Here is a 12,934-nt window from a genome sequence, read left to right as displayed (position 1 = left end):
TGGAATTTGTGCCTCGATTTGTGCATACCTATGATGAAAATAGGTCTATTGTGGATTTGTAAAAAAATAATAAACTTTGTTTTTAAGCAGTTTTATGTTCATATGTCATGGGCTTGCAATACGAATTTTAGAAATAATCTATAACCATACAAGAAAATTAAAATCAGTTGGAGTCCCTCAAACTCCATGTAACCATTTCACGCATTTTTTGTACAGTTTTACATACCTATGCAATTTGACAAGAATGGAATCATATTCATTCTTTAACAATTCAAAGACATTTTATGATATATTTTTGCTTTTGTCTCCCTGTCTCCCCCACTTCATTCACATAATCCCCCCTCCACGTACATGTTTATAAATGTACACAAATCTGCATATCCTTACACATGTAGGTTTTTTTGGTTGTTGCTTTTATATTAATGGAGTTTATATTCTTTAGTGCATTTCACTTAGACTTTGAGGAACCCACTCCAAGTAAACTGGTTTGGACCTGGCTTATTCCTGATGGCATAATGTCCCAGAGTACAGGTTTACCTACACTGATCCTGAGAATCACATGGGGCTCCGTCTGTTATTCCCATCTCCCACTGCTCAGCTCCTCATGCCCTTTTCACTCTGACCTCTGGTGGTCACTCCTTGTTTGTTCATTCTCTGGGATGTAACTTAAATGTAGTGAAGGCTGTTTGATTTAATTGAAGCTTTGCCCTTGGATCTAGTCAGAGTCTTGGGGCATGAGAACAGAATGGGAAGCATGACAGAGAGAAGAGCTGACATTAGAGATCCCTGGTCCATTATCTCTCCTGGGAGTCATGTGGAGGCATAGAAATCAGCTTTTGCTGGCCCCTGGGAGTGAAGTAGTGACCACTGCCAGATGTCAACCACACACTGTTCCAAGGACCACTTCTCTGGATCTACAGAGTTGGAATTCTAGCTCTATTTATTGCATGCCCATTATGTGCCAGGCCACAGTTCAAGACATTCACATACCTTCCCACATTTATGCCTCACAACCAGGCAAGTTTTATCATGCCAACTTTTCAAATGGGGAACATGGGCAATGAGAGATTAAGTGGCTTGCCTCAAATCACATAGCTAAGAAGTGGTAGTGTTCGGTTTCAAACCTTAGTCTTCCAACTTCAAATACATTTCCATTGAGTGCATTGTTGTTACAAGCCCAAGATGGATTCAGTGCCATATTCAGGGGCCATGTAGAAGGAGGGGGAACTTTACTCTTTCTGATTGGATACATGATGAAGAGTGTGGTTTGCCCAGGACCATCTGACCCTAATAAAGATCTTTATTGAAAGCTTGTTCGTGTCCATTTGTTATCTATCTCTATTTCCAGAATGAAAACACATGTGATAATAGAAAAATGCTACCTACCATAAGCTTCCAAGTTTGGAGCATAAATGATGGCGCTTCATCAGCTTCAGTTTACATTCCTATGAATTCAGCTTTACAAGAGTCTCTATGTTCCAGCAGTGTCCTATGAAATCCTGTCTCTGAGAGACTTTCTGGTACTTTCTGGTTGGGACCTGATGTTTGTACCCTCGCGGTATTGCCTAGAGTTCATGTCCTCTTCAGGTTTTGTATTCATACATGTTTTTGATGGTTCTAGGTTGTCTCAGTGATTTCTGTAGGAAATTCAGTTTCTTCTCTATTCAGAGAATCTTCTCTATTCTCTAAACTATAGAAGAGAGGGGCAGAGACTCCTTCAAGTCTCTTTCTGGAGACATTTGCGTTTTCTCAGTAACATTCATTAAACATCTGATTTCCAGATACTGCCCTTAGTGCTGGAGATAGAAAAGTTTTGCTGCCCTTGAGACTCTCACAATCCAGTTAGGGCGGCAGACACAGGAACAAGGAATTCCAAAGAAGTGTGGTAAGTACACAGGTCCAGGGCCAGCACAAAGGAGGAAGAAAGCAGCTTGGCCTATCTGAGAGAGTAGGCCCCACACGGAGGCAAGGCTACACCATGGCTGCAGGGAAGGACTCAATCTTCAGATTTCACTTGGGAACACACCATTGTTTCTCCTCCGGTCACCCACAAGGATGGGAAAGTCAGGGGTTCTTCAGGTGAGTGGAAAGCCCACAATAGCTCCGTTAGCGGATTGTGGGTCGCTCCTGCCAGAGTACATCTAATCTGAATACAAATACCATCTTATATTTTACTTTGCTTTGTCATTAGATTTGCTTAATTTACGAAGTCTGTCTTAACCAAAAGGCCCTAGGTTTTTTTTTAAGCATGCCGATCCATACTCTCTAATGGGTAAAGGGTTTTGACCAAACTTTGGGATTAAAAGTTAACAGAAAAGATTCCAGCCACAGCAAGTCATGCCCCTTCTACAAGGCTGAGTCATCACTTAGACCTTGACCATAGACCATGAAACATCTCCTCTTCCTGTCTTTCCATTGCTAAAACTTTCCAAGTACATTTCCATAACAAATAAGATTTAGCTTTGGGAAGGGAGCTGTTCTTTTTTGGTCTAGGTCTCTTGGGAAATCAAGTCTAGGGGAAAAAAAAAAAAAGCTAAGCGGCATAGCCTTAATCATGGCCAGGAATGATAGGGATCACCACTTCTCCTTAATCACAGTATCCCCAATGCCCTGAAATGTGACAAGAGATGCATCCAGGCACTCTGGTTCATTTCTGGAGAGTTTATACTAAAGACCCCTTTAGGCGAGGGGCCCCACAAAAGATGGATAGTTTTTAATTCTATTGGTGTGTAAATGGAGAGACTGGGTTGTATTAAAAGTATTTTAATAAAATCTTTGGTCATGATAGTCACAATACTAGAACATCAAGTCTAGGAAGGTTGGGGGGAAAAGCTAGCAACCTCAATATTTGTTTTTTAAAAAACTGATAACATTCCTTACAATGCATTATTTACTAAAATAGTAGGAGTCACACTGTACAAAGTGTCCATTCTCATGTAGAAGACTGGTTTTAGAGTGGTGGAAAATTGTAGGATCATCAAAACAGAACCAAATTGGGGAACTTAAGGCATTAGGAAGGGCCTGCTTTTGATATAGTTGGTTATGGGTGCTAACTTGCTCATGCAAGGCTACAGAAAAGCTGTGGGAGATAGAATCTTTGTTAAGCCAGAATCCTGAACCAGAGAAGCAGGAATTATCAAGCATCAGGGCCAGAGAAGGTAATGCTAGAAATGAATTAGTTAATTTATTTTTAAAAAGTCAAGTTGATGCTAAGACAACCTCAAATAGATGCAGAAAGAAAGTGCAAGCAGGGCTTTGGGTAGATTGAAGAGTGATGTCACCGAGGCGGCAGAGTAGGAGACCCCCAGCCTCTGCTCTCCCCACAAAGATCAACAACTAATGGCTCTTGATGAATAAAACAGACCTAAGAGCTCTGGAAGCCAGTTAAGAAACTGTAGCATACACTGAAACAAAAACAGCACAAAAAGGGAAGGAAGACTGCTTGGCTTTGCCTGTGTCACCCCATCCCCCAAGCCAGCGTGGCTCCACCCTAAGAAGTAACTTCCAGGCTAGAAAAGAAGTCCCCCCTGGGGCGCCTAGGTGGTTCAGTCGGTGGGGCGGTGGGGCATCTGGGACCCTCTTGGTATCCGCTCAGGTCATGATCTCATGGCAGGGAGTCTTCTTGGGGACTCTCTCCCTCTGCCCCTCCCCTTGCTCTCTCAATCTCTCTCTCCTTCTCTTAAATTAATTAATTAATTAAAAACAAACAAACAAACAAACAAATAAATAAATAAATAAGACTTCCTCTCGCAGGGAAAGGAAGAACAGGGTAAGCAGAGAGCTTCCTCTGCCTTTCAGGGCAATACATGAAGGTCCCACTTCAGTTTCACTTCACCCGCTGACAGGCAAAGCTGAGACACATGGAGAGGGATGTGAGAAACAAGGCAAAATAGCAGGGGCTTGCCAGGAGCAATCAGGCAGTGGGAGTGACCGTGGCTTTCAGTGACCTGCTCTGTGGACAGACCCAACAGCTTTGGCCACTGGAAAGGAGAAACAAAACAATGGCCCGCAAAGCCTCAGATCCTCCATCGATTTTACCAGCTTTCATCTCACAGGTGTTCATGTTTGCTGACACCAGCCACCTGAATCTCTCCCTGTTCCCTCCCCCAAACTCTGCCAGAGCCCAAGCACCACACAAGCAGCCAGCGCAGGCCTCCGCAGCTGCACGAGTGCAGGACATTGGCCTAGACGCCAGTGGCTGACCTCTACCACTGTGGGCCAGGTCAAGACTAGCTCCTCCAGCTGCGCACTTGCATATCACTAGCCTGACGCCCCTCACTGGCCTTCACTGATGTGCATGTGCCCAGGGAGGAGACTGCAGCCATGGGAAAGCATGCCAACAGCCAGAATCTCTGCAGCAGCTTATGGGCTCTGATCAAGCCCTGTCTTCTGTCATAAGCCTGCATCACCGTGCTTCCCTGCCACTTGCCCCTCCAGCTTACATGTGCATGCCCCAGGCCAACCTCCATCACCAGCCTCCACCACTGTGTGCCCATGGCAAGACACAGCAGCCATAGTAGTCAGTGCCAATAGCTAGGGCCCCTGAAGCTGCCAGCACATCAGTAGTGGGCCTTGGCTCTTGTCACCTGCCTTGGCCTTCACCACTGTAGGTATTTCTGAAACCAGACCCTGCCACTATACAGGCACCTGCACTTATCTCCACAGCAGAGCTGTGCATACTACAGGTTCTGGCCACTACCAGTGCTTGCCCTAGTCCTTAGCTATTCGACCTAGAGGTGCTGCTGAGGACTCAAACATCTCTTGCACCCTCAGCAGACACTCTGTTGTGCTCACCCAGGACCATACAGTTGTCAATGCCGTGGACATTGAGGCAATGGCCTGAGGCAATGCCCCCTTGGACCTGGTGCTGCCACACACCTCTATACGTAGCTCTCAGTGGATTTTTCAGCACAGACTTTGCAGACCATAAGGAAATGGGTTCATAGTCTAAGCATTAAAAGAAAGGAACTGCCAATTGAGAATACTTTACTCAGCAAAGATGCCCTTCAGAAGTGAAGGCAAGATAAAGTTTCCCAAACAAACAAAAGCTGAGACAGTTCATTACTACTAGACCTGCCTTACAAGAAATGCTGAAAGGATGATAACTAGAAACATGAAAATATATGAAATTAACACACTGGTTAAAATAAATATGTGGTCAGATTCAGAACACTGTAATACTGTAGTATCAGTGGTGTGTTGACTACTTAATTCTAGTATAAAGGTTGGAGGACACAAGTAATAAAAATTTCTATAGCTATCATACTATGTTTATGGATGGATACACAATGTAAAAAGATGTAAATGTGGAACACTGTATGGGACTCACTGTACAAAGGATCAGTATCCATGCGTGAAGTCTATGTATGTGATGGCAGGGAAGGGTGTGAAGAGCATCACTTCCGTGGCTGTGACCGAGTGCTTTGCCCATCATTCAAAAGCTAGAACCACAAATTGCAGTTGCCAAAATACTTGCTTGTTAGGGGCTAGACAGGATTGAGAAGAAACTGCCTATTCTGAATCAGCCAATAAACCAGATTGTTGCCAATGCCAGAGGTGCTATGACCAGGGCAAAAGATGCTGTAACTAGAGCCAAGGATTCCATGGCCAGCACAATCACTTAGGTGATAGACAAGACCAAAGAACAAGACTGGCAGTGTGGAGAAGACCAAGTCTATGATCAATGGCAGCATTAAAACAGTCTTGGGTTGTCGGATGATGCAGCTGGTGAGCAGTGGAATGGAAAATGCACTTACCAAATCAGAGTTGCTAGTGGACCAGTAACCTCCCTCTCACTGAGAAAAAAACTAGAAAAAGAAGCAAAAAAAAAAAAAGTTGAAGGGTTTGATACAGTTCAGAAGCCAAGTTATTATATTAGATTGGGATCCCTGTCTATGAAGCTCTGCTCACATGCCTACCAGCAGGCTATCAGCTGGGTTAAAGAAGCCAAGAAAAAAAGCCAAGAGATCATTTCTCAGCTCCATTCCACTATTAATCTGATTGAATTTGCCAGGAAGGATGTGCATAGTGCCAACCAGAAAATTCATGGTGCTCAGGATAAGTTCTCTCTCTCCAGGTGGAGTGGAAGAGAAGCATTGGCCATGATGATACAGACGAATCCCACTGTGCTGAGCACATTGAGTCATGCACTCTTGCTATTGCCTGCAACTTGACTCAGCAGCTCCAGACCATGCGCCACACCCTGCTGTTCAAAATCTGAGGGTTACTGCAGAACATCCAGGATCAGGCAAGTCACTGGGGGTGATGGCTGGTGACATCTGCTGGGTGTTCCACAATGCTGCCTCCTTTAAGGAAGTATCTGATGGCCTGTTCACTTCCAACAAGGGGCAGCTGCAGAACATGAAGGAGTCTTTAGATGTTGTGATGGATTATCTTGTTAATAACATGCCTCTCAACTGGCTGGTAGGTCCCTTTTATCCTTAGCTGACTGAGACTCAGAATGCTCAGGACCAAGGTACACAGAAGGACACAACTAATCAGGAGGCCCAGCAGCCTGAGCACAAAACACATCAAAGCTGTACCATCAAAGTTCATGGTACAGGCAGCCAGATGACACTTTCTCTTATGTTGAAATTAACCTGTTAGACAACTCTGAATTGAGGAGCATCTAAGTAGAGCTAAGGTCCTCAGTTATAGTCATTTCTAACTGGATTAAGAGCTTTAAAATTTTTGGCATTAGCAGATGAGTTCTGTTGTTTACCCGGCTGGTCAGAAAATGATAGATTGGTCACAGCCTAGCCAGGACTCCCAGAAAGTTTCAGTGCATTTATAGTCTCATCCTATTACCATTGTTGCTGTTCATATTGAATAAAAACATTGTCATGTGGGCTGTGGTGTGGGCTGCCGTCTGCTCAGACGGTTTCGTCTGAGCAGGCTTCATCTCACTGGTTTGTCTCACAAAGCATGCCTGTACAACTCTAGGTTTTTAAATTTTTCGTGAAGGAATGTGCTCTATGAATTCAATAAAATAAACTGCAGGGATCCCTGGGTGGCGCAGCGGTTTGGCGCCTGCCTTTGGCCCAGGGCGCGATCCTGGAGACTCGGGATCGAATCCCACGTTGGGCTTCCGGTGCATAGAGCCTGCTTCTCCCTCTGCCTGTGTCTCTGCCTCTCTCTCTCTCTCTCACTGTGTGCCTATCATAAATAAATAAAATAAAATAAAAATAAAAAAAAAACTGTAAAATAGATCAATGAAGAAAAGATGTAAATGTCATCTCAAAAACTTAAAAAGTGGTGGGGGGTGATAAAAGAGTAGGGTTTTTGTATGTGATTGAAGTTAAGTTGTTATCAGCTTAAAAATGACTGTTATGTTTACAAGATGTTTCAGGTAAGTCTTCGAGTAATCACAAATGAAAACCTATAGTAGATACATAAAAAATAAGAAGAAGGGAATCAAAGTATACCCACTACAGAAAATTCAACACAAAAGAAGACAGCAAGAGGAATAAAAGCAACAAGAAAATACAAAATAGCCAGAAAACAATGAACAAGATGGCAATGGTAAGTCCTTACCTACTAATAATTACTTTTAATGTAAATAGATTTAGGGGATCCCTGGGTGGCTCAGCGGTTTAGCAGCTGCCTTCGGCTCAGGGTGTGATCCTGGAGTCCTGGGATCGAGTCCCACATCGGGCTCCCTGCATGGAGCCTGCTTCTCCCTCTGCGTCTGTCTCTGCCGCTCTGTGTGTGTGTGTGTGTGTGTGTGTGTGTGTGTGTGTCTCATGAATAAATAAATAAAATCTTAAAAAAAAGTAAATGGATTTAAATGCTCCAATCTAAAGACCTCTAGTGGCTGAATACATAAAAAAAACAAGACCCAACTACATACTGCCTACAAGAGACTCAGTTCAGCTTCAAAGGCACACATAGGCACAAAGTGAAGAGATGGAAAAAAATATTCCATCCAAATGGAAACCAAATAGTGTGGGTAGCTACACTCATATCAGACAAACAGACTTCAAGTCAAAACCTGTAGCAAGAAATAAAGAAGGTCATTATGTACTGAGAAAGGGGTCAACGCATCAAGAGGATATAACAATTGTAAATATATAAGCAACCAACATAGGGTTACCTAAATATATTGAGAAAATACTAAGAGATCTGAAGAAAGTCATAGAAAACAGTACAGTAAGAGCTGGGAACTTCTGCCTTACTTTTAACAATTCACAAATCATCCAGACATAAAATCAGTAAGTGGAAAAATAGACTACATGTTAGAACTACATGTTAGATAAAATGGACCTAACAGCCATATGTAAAACATTCCATTCAATAGCAGCTGAATATACATTCTTAGGCACACACAGAACACTCTCTAGAATAGATCATATGTTACTTACAAAACAAGTCTTAGCAAATTTAAGGTTGAAACCATATCAAGTATGTTTTCTGACCACAATGGTATGAAACTGAAAATCAGTAACAGGAGGAAAACTGGAAAATTCACAAATATGTGGAAATTAAACATCACACTCCTGAGCAACAAATGGATCACAGATGAAATTAAAAGGGAAATAAAATATATTAAAGCAAATGAGAATGGAAACATAACATACCCAAACCTATGGGATACAGCAAAATCAGTGCTAAGAGGAATGTTAATAGCAATAAATGCCTACATTAAGAAAAAAGAAATATCTCAAACAATCTAACTTTACACCTCATGGAACTATAAAAACAAGAAGAAGCTTAGCCTAATGTTAGTAGAAAAAAGGAAATAGCAAAGATCAGAGAAATAGCAAAGATCAGAGTAGAAACAAATGAAATATAGAATACAAAAAAATAGAAAAGGTCAACAACATTTTGAGTTGGTTTTCTTAGGTGGTAATAAAACTCACAAACTTTTAGCTAGACTTATGAGAGAGAGAGAGAGAGAGAGAGAACAAAATCAGAAATGAAAAGGGAGATATTACAACTGATACCACAGAAATACAAAAGATCATAGGAGACTACTATAAATGGTTATATGCTAACAAAGTGGGCAACCTAGAAGAAATGATAAATCCCTAGAAAATACAGCTTACCAAGTCCGAATCATGAGGAAATAGAAAATCTGAACAAACAAATAACAAGTAAGAAGACTGAATCAGTAATTAAAATCTTCCTAACAAAAGAAACCTAGGACCAGATGGGTTCATAGGTGAATTTTACCAAACATGTGAAAAAAGAATTAATGTCAATTCTTCTCAAACTCTTCAAAACCACTGAAGAGAGGGAATACTCTCAAATTTGTTTTCCAAGGCTAACATCACCCCATACCAAAGCCAGACAAGGATACTATAGGAAAACTACAGATGATGATCTCTAATGAATATACATGAAAAACTTCTAGAAGAAAAACAACAACTAGCAAACTGAATTCAACATCACATTGTTTTTTTAAAAAAGATTTTATTCATTCATTTTAGAGAAATAGGAGGGAGAGGTTAAATGGAGAGGGAGAGAGAGAATCCCAAGTAGACTCCCTGATGAACCCAGAGCCCTACTGAGGACTTGATCCCATGATCCAAAGATCATGACCTGAGCTGAAATCAAGTTGAGCCAGTTGAGCCATCCAGGCACCCCTCAACATCACAGTAAAAGGATCATACACCATATTCAAGTGGGATTTATCCTGAGAAGGCAAGGATGGTTCAATATATGCATATCAATAAATGTGTGATATACCACATTAATAGAATGAAAGACAAAAATCAAATGATCTTTTCAGTAGATGCAGAAAAAGCATTTACCAAAATTCAACATTCTTTCCTGATAAAAATTCTTTAAAAATTGCTTATAGAATGAATACACCTCAATATAATAAAAGGTCATATATGACAGGCCCATAGCTGACATCATACTCAATGGTAGAAAATTTTCCCTCTAAGATCAGAAACAAGACAAGGATGTCTACTCTCACCACACTATTCATCATATTACTGGACATTTCAGACTGAACAATTAAGCAAGAAAAAAAATTATAAAAGCACCTAAATCAGAAAGGAAGACGTAAAATGGTCTCTGTGTGCTAATGACATAATTTTGTATATAAAAAACCCTAAAGACTCCACCAAAAAAACTATTAGACCTAATAGAGCAAGTCAGTGAAGTTTCAGGATACACAAAGTACAATAGAGAGCAAACTAAGGATTGATGGATGGGAGGTGGGTAAGGGATGGACAAGATGGGTGATGGGGATTAAGGAGGGCACTTGTGATGAATCACTAAATTCTACTCCTGAAACCAATATACCCTATATGTTAACTAGAACTTAAATAAAAACTTGAAACAAATGAATAAAAAAAATCAACATACACGAATCAGTTGCATTTCTAAAGACTAACATAGTATCTGAAAACAAAATAATTCCATTTACAATAACAAAAACAATAAAATACTTAGGTATAAATGTAATCAATCAGGTTAAATATCTATATACCAAAAACTATAAAACATTGAGGAAAGAAAACGAAGATAAAAATAAATGAGATGATATCTTGTGTTCATGGATCAGAGAAGTTAATATTGTTAAAATGTCCATAGTACCTAAAGGCATCTATAGATTCAATGTAGTTCATATGATGTTTTCAAGGCCATTTCTCACAGAAATAGAAACAAAATCCTAAAATTCTTATGAAACCACAAAAAACCAAAAACCACCAAAATCTAACCAAAGCAAATAGCCAAAGTAGTCTGGAAGAACAGGGCTGGAGATATCACACTTCCTGATTTCAAACTATAATACAAAGCTATAGTAATCAAAACAGTATGGTACTAGCATAAAAACAGATATAATTATCAATGGAACAGAATCGAGAGCCCATAAATAAATAAATAAATAAATAAATAAATAAATAAATTTATACAGTCAATTAGTATTTAACAAGGAAGCCAAGAATACTCAAGAAAGAATGGTCTTTTCAAGCAATGGTGTTAGGAAAACTGGATATCCCTTATCTTATATCACACACAAAAATTAAATCAAAAGGGGGTCAGGACTTAAAAGTAAACTTTGAAACCATAAAAATCCTAGAAGAAAACACAGGCAAAATGCTCCTTAACATTTTTCAGATTTGACACCAAAAGTACTAGCAATAAAACCAAAAATAATAAGTAGAACAACATCCAACTAAATGTTTCTGCACAGCAAAGGAAACTATTAGCAGAATGAAAAGGCAACCAATTGGGACATCTGGGTGGCTCAGTTGGTTAAGTGTCTGCCTTCTGCTCAGGTCATGATCCCAGTGTCCTGGGATCCAGTCTGGCATAGGGTGGGATCCTTGCTCAGCAGGGTACCCACTTCTCCCTCTCCCTGCCCCTGGCTTGTGCTCTCTCTTGCTATCCCTATCTCTCTCTCAAATAAATAAATAAAATCTTAGGGAAAAAAGGCAACCTATTGAATGGGAGAAAATATTTGCATGCCATGTATCTGATAAGGGGTTAACATCCAAAATGTATAAGGAGCTCATACAATCCAATAGCAAAATACCCCAAATAATTTGATTGAAAAATAGGTAGTGGACTTGAAAGGACATTTTAACAAAGAGATAGAAAATGTATATGAAAATGAATTCAGTATCACTAATTATCAGGGGAACGCAATCAAAACCACATGAAATAAATATCATCTCACACCCATTAGAATGGCTGTTATCAAAAAGAAACAAGATAACTAATACTGGGGATGATATGGAGAATAGGGAATCCTAGTTCATTGATGGTAGGAAGGCAAATTAGTGCAGTTACTCTGGAAAACAGTATGGAAGTCCTCAAAAAATTAAAAATGGAGCTACCATATGATCCAGTGATTCTGCTCTAGGTCTATTTATTTATTTTTTTTTTATTTTATTTTTTTTTTAATTTTTATTTATTTATGATAGGCACACAGTGAGAGAGAGAGAGAGGCAGAGACACAGGCAGAGGGAGAAGCAGGCTCCATGCACCGGGAGCCTGACGTGGGATTCGATCCCGGGTCTCCAGGATCGCGCCCTGGGCCAAAGACAGGCGCTAAACCGCTGCGCCACCCAGGGATCCCTCTAGGTCTATTTAAAAGAGATTATCTGCACACTCATATTCATTGCAGCATTATTCCCAGGAGCCAAGGCATGGAAGCAACCCAAGTGTCCTTTGACAGATGAATGGATAAAGAAAAGGTTTTATGTATATATAAATATACATAAAAATTGTATATGCTTACATATTTAATGGACTATTATTCAGCTGTAAACAAGAAATCCTGCCATTTGAGACAACATGGGTAGACTTGAGGGCATCAGAATCTAAAAACATCGAATTCATAGAAACAGAGTAGAATGGCGTAGTTGCCAAAGGTTGGGGGAGATGTTGGTCAAAGGGTACAAGCCTTCAGTTATAAAATGGATAAGTGGGGATCCCTGGGTGGCTCAGTGGTTTAGCGCCTGTCTTTGGCCCAGGGCGCGATTCTGGATCCCTGGGATTGAGTCCCACGTCAGGCTTCTGGCATGGAGCCTGCCTCTCCCTCTGCCTGTGTCTCTGTCTCTGTCTCTCTCTCTGTCTATCATAAATAAATAAAATCTTTAAAAAAATTTTAAAAAAATGGATAAGTTTTAGGGATCTAGTGGACAGCACAGTGACTATAGTTAACAATATTGTAATTTTGAATGTTACTATGAGAATAAAGCTTTAATGTTCTCACAATAACAATTTAAAAATGACAATGAGGTGGAGTAAAGGATGTGTTAACTAACCTTATGGTGGTAAATATTTTGCAATGTATGTGTGTAACAAACCATCACACTGCATGCCTTAAACCTACATATGTCAACTGTATCTCAGTAACCTGGGCGGGGTGGGGGGGTGGGGGGTGCGGGTTGTGGAAAAGAGGACTTTTGGAGAGCACTTGGAGTCAGTTTTACCTGGGATGATGACTGAATTCAAGGAATCAGACCTGGGC

The 12,934-nt window shown here is 40.5% G+C and overlaps 1 pseudogene; it reads left to right on the top strand.

The window, feature by feature from the left end:
- The first annotated feature begins 4,001 nt into the window (after positions 1-4,001).
- Positions 4,002-6,606, top strand: LOC121486461 (annotated as a pseudogene).
- Positions 6,607-12,934: the final 6,328 nt, after the last annotated feature.

This window comes from Vulpes lagopus, chromosome 1, assembly GCF_018345385.1.
Source record: "Vulpes lagopus strain Blue_001 chromosome 1, ASM1834538v1, whole genome shotgun sequence".
NCBI classification, from domain to species: Eukaryota; Metazoa; Chordata; class Mammalia; order Carnivora; family Canidae; genus Vulpes; species Vulpes lagopus.
The sequence above is the reverse complement of the archived record's forward strand: the minus strand, read 5'-3'. Positions and strand labels throughout refer to the sequence as shown.